This window comes from Eptesicus fuscus, chromosome 18, assembly GCF_027574615.1.
Source record: "Eptesicus fuscus isolate TK198812 chromosome 18, DD_ASM_mEF_20220401, whole genome shotgun sequence".
Lineage (NCBI taxonomy): Eukaryota > Metazoa > Chordata > Mammalia > Chiroptera > Vespertilionidae > Eptesicus > Eptesicus fuscus.
The window spans coordinates 52,981,301-52,986,202 of NC_072490.1; the positions used below are offsets into that span (position 1 = coordinate 52,981,301).

General features: G+C 42.0%; 1 pseudogene; it reads right to left on the reverse strand.

Moving 5' to 3' along the window:
* Positions 1-2,098: 2,098 nt before the first annotated feature.
* Positions 2,099-3,207, reverse strand: LOC114233318 (L-threonine 3-dehydrogenase, mitochondrial-like; annotated as a pseudogene).
* Positions 3,208-4,902: the final 1,695 nt, after the last annotated feature.

Consider the following 4,902-nt stretch of genomic DNA (forward strand, 5'->3'; position numbering starts at 1 on the left):
TACTAACACACATCTACATCTATCTGTGTGTATGGCTATGTGTGTGTGTGTGTGTGTGTGTGTGTGTGTGTGTAAGTGTAATACACATCATGGTTTCCTACTGATACCTCTAATGCCAATCCAACACCACAGGGTTTATTCTATTCTTTCTCCTTTTCTTATTTCTATCTCTTTTCTCTGTCAGTGAGAAACCTATATCTCATCTATAATATATTTACTAACTTGCTCAGTCCTTGAAGACATATAGGATAGCCTCAGGATTGCTAATCCATACGCATGTTTAAAACAGTTCTTTAGTGTTATAACGTATAGCAAAAACACTGTTTTCCGTTACTTCAAAAGTTGTTGCACCGCTCGCCTGTGGTCACTCTGTTACTCAGGTGTAACACAGGTTCATTTGTTACTGTTTCTATTCTGTTTGGCTTCCCCCATGTCCTGGCTGATTTCAAATTATGCGTTTATATTTTGCGAATGCAAACATAAACATGGTTCTAAATTCCAGCATCCTGTTCAAGGTCATTCTCCCCGCCTTTCTTCCACCCCAAACCCATTTCCCCATCTTTCTGGCCCATTCCCACCTTCTCCTTCGGGGCGCCATTCTCATAGTTTCCATTTTTCCTGTCCTGTGTTTCTTCCTTTTTAAAATAAATATATTTTTATTGACTTTGGAGAGGAAGAGAGATGGAGAGAGAGAGAGAGAGAGAGAGAGAGAGAGAGAGAGAGAGAGAGAGAAACATAAATGATGAGAATCATTCATTGGCTGTTTGAACCCCACACTGGGGATTGAGCCCACAAGCCAAGCATGTGCCCTGACCAGGAATTCAACCATGATCTCCTGGTTCATAGGTGAATGCTTAACCACTGAACCACACCAGCTGGGCTATGTTTCTTCCTTATATGAAAGGCGGCACATGCAGATACTCCTTTGCACTTTGCTCTTTTCGCTGAAAACATACTCTGGAAATCACATTTTATCATTTAAGACTTTCCTTATTCTTTATAAAAACAACAACACAGCAACATAGCACTTCACTGTGTGATGTGCCCTAGTTACTCAACCATTCTCCTATATTTGGGCATAGAAGTAATTTTCCAACATTTTGCAACTACAAACAATGTTATAAAGAATAACATGTGTATATTTTCATATTTCTGAAGCTTATCTTCAGCATATATTCCTAGAAAGGGGATTGCTGGGTCAAAAGGTAAGTGCACATGCAGTTTTATTAGCTGTTTCTACAGTCCCCTCCCCAGGGCCTGCCCACCAGAGTGCACTTCCACCAGCAATATCTGAGAGAGGCCATTTCCCACAGTCTTGCTAACAGAATGAGTTGTTACCATTTAAAAAAAAAAAAACATTTCTATTGATTTCAGAGAGGAAGAGAGATAGAAACACCAATGATGAGAATCATTGATCAGTTGCCTCCTGCACACCCCCTACTGGGGATCGAGCCCGCAATCCGGGCATGTGCCCTTGACTGGAATCGAACCTGGGACGCTTCAGTCCGCAGGCTGACATTCTAGCCACTGAGCCAAACCAGCTAGGGCATCACCATTTTTAATGTTCACAAATTGACAAGTAAGAAATAGTATTTAAATGTTGTTTTAATTTACATTTATCTAATTACCTAATTAGGAGGAGTTTGAACATTTTTTCATAAGTTCTTGTGTGTGTGTGTGTGTGTGTGTGTGTGTGTGTGTGTGTGTGGTCTGTTCATGTGTCTTTCCCCTTCTTTTGTTAGATTTTTTATATATGCATTTAAATTGAATTTAAACACAAAAGTCACATACTTCCACCTTCCCAGAAATAGTCACTTCATCTTATTTAAGGAAATGGAAATTATTATGACTTAAGTCTTCATTCTGTGACATGGGTGTTTGGACAAGTTTAGGCAAACAGCAAAGATTTAGAAGTTCTACCACCAGATCAACAGCATTTTGAAAATGTGAAAGCCCCGCGATTCTCCATCCAGAAGTTCAATATGAGCTGCTAAAATCAGGTTAACAAGGCCTCCACCCTGGATACTCTAGGTCCCTGGTGTCTATGACCTTGGGGTCATTACAGTCTTCCCTAATGGACGTCCAGGATAGCCCTCCTTCACTTAGCTTGGGCAACTCTACTATCGGGGCCATGGAAGTCCAACATTGTCGTCACCAGCTCTGGAAGGTCAAAATGATGCTTCCATCCCCAGTCCTTCCGAGCATTGCTGTCCAAGTTCATTGGCCAACTGTCCGCTGTGGCCTGTCAAACAGAATCCACGTTGTAGGTGATCTGGAATTCCGGTATGTGCTTGAGAACCTCCTGGGCCAGCTCTTCAGAGCAGAAGCTCGTGGCATTGATGTTGTAGGTCCGCATAGAGAGGGGCTCTGCCGGGGCCTCCATGACTTCCAGGGTGGCCCTGAGGCCGTCATCAATGTACATCATCGGGAGCCTCGTGCTAGGTTTCAGGTAGCTCAAGTTTGCCATTCTTTATGGCATCGTGGAAAATCTGGACTGCACAGTCGGTTGTTCCTCCTCCAGGTTGGGAGTTAGCCAAAATGATGCCAGGATAGCTCAGGCATGGGAAATCTAAGCCATACCGGTAATAATAATTTTCTCCCATGAGCTCGGCATGGACCTTGGACACCCCGTATATCGTCCTGGGTCTCTGAGCGCAGAGATTCCGAGGAGAAGTAGGTCCGGAAGCTCCAATTGTGCTAGGCACAAACAATCGCAAATTGTGTTCCAAGGCAACGTCCAGAACATTATGCAATCCAGTGATGCTTACGGCTTTTGCCAAGGACACGTCTGCTTCTCCAACGCACTGAGCAAAGCGCTATAATGAATCAACCAGGTGATGCAGTGGTTTACCACGATCTCTTGAAGATTCTTGTAATTCAGAATGTCAGAATAAATAAATGGTCCACTATGGAACGCGTGATCGGGGGTTTTTCTTATGTCAGACAAAATTACATTGTCCTTCCCAAATTGTTTCCTTAACAAGTTAGCAAGTTTGCAAGCCCCACTCCAAGCTGGCCAAGACCCCCTGTAATTAAGACCCGTGGCCGATCTGTTTCAGAGAAAGAGGCAGGGTGGAAGTTGGCATCTCCTTGAATGTGCCAAAGGGAGGTGCCCAGGGTCAGGCCGGGCAGGGCAGCTGTCCCACAGCCACAGGCTGGGCTCTGCAGCATCTGGCCCACAACTCGCCGCAGCGTCCTAATGACCATTTTCTATTCAAATACCCTGGTGGAGAACTCAGGGACCACAAAGGGTGTGGCAGAGTCCCTCGCGCAGGGACTCCTCCAGCAGCGCTGCCCATCTCCGTGTGGGCACAGTCAGGGTGGGGCAGCTTCTAAAGGGCCTTCCCCTAAACGGAAACCGGCCCCTGTTATTAAATTTTTTAAAATATGTTTTTACTGATTTTAGAGATGAAGGGAGAGGGAGAAAGAGAGAGAAACATCAATGATGAATCATCGACTGGCTGCCTCCTGCACAGCCCCCACACTTGGGATCGAGCCCACAACCCAGGCATGTGCTCTGACTGGGAATGGAACCGTGACCTCCTGGTTCATAGGTCGATGCTCAACCACTGAGCTATGCCGGCCAGGGCTCTTGTTAGATTTTTTTAAAGCCAATTTTAAAATGTTCTTTATGTTTTAGTGGTACTGGGCTTTGTGATATATGTTGCAAATGTTTTGTCAGTTGTCTTTTGAATTTGTTTATAGTGTTTTTTTGGTCACGAACATTTTTAAATGTTTATATATAGTCAAATACATTTGTATTTACTGATGTTGCTTTTATTGCCTCTGGATTTTGAGTCATTGTTAGAAAGCCTTTCCTTACACTAGGGTTAATGAAGGATTCAACCATGTTTTCTTCTAGTACCTGTATGGTTTCATTTTTCCATTTGGCTGCCTAATCCATTGGAGCTTATTCTCACTGTATGAAGTATGCGGTATGAATGTATGAAGTATGCATTTAATTTTGTCTTTTACAATTGGCTACTCATCTCAGCCATCTACCTCAACATCTTTGATTAAAAAAATCTTTCATTTGCACTAGTGATTTGAGATGCCACCTTTATCATGTGCTAAATTTTCATATAAGCTTGAGTCTATTTTAAGGCTCTATTCTATTCTATACATCTGTTTTTCTTTTCTCTTGCAAGTACTATACTGTTTTAATAATAAAGGCTATTTGTTTGGTAAAACAATAAAGATTTTCTTTATCAGTGTGGAGAAAAACTATTTTGACTTCTGTCACTGTAGACTAATTTTGGCTGTCTTTGATCTTCATATAAATGGAACTATATTTTGTGTCTGACTTTTTTCATTCAATCTTTTATCTGTGAGGTACATCCATGTATAGGAAGGAGGTATCAGTAGCTTGTTTATCTTCATTGCTGTGTAGTATGCTTTTGTATGCATACGCCACACCTTCTTTATTCATTCTTCCATTGTTAGATACATGGGTGGCTTCCAGTTTGAGCTGATCATAGGATAAGCGCATGCTTAGCTTCAGTACATACTACCAAATGGTGTTTCAAAGTGTTTGTACCAATTTATGCTCCTACCAGCAATGTATGAGATCTCCAGTTGCTCCACAGTTTTATCAGTGCTTGATATTGTCAGCCTTTTAAATTGTTTTAAAAGAAAAGAAAGAAAAAGGAAAACCTTGAATGACATATATTTTTCTTCCTCTTGAGACTCCGGAGCCATTTCCAAAGTAAGGAACACCCCTGAAAGAAAACAAACAAACAAACCACAGTAGGCCCCATTTCCAACACCGAACAATTTACTGATGACAGTTATGAATAATTCAGTTTTATAGAAAAGTGTGAAAACGTGGTTATTAGCCTAGATTCAGTGTAGCAGTTTATTGCCTATTCATAAGCCATTTCCTCTCTTCTTTACTAGCAGGAC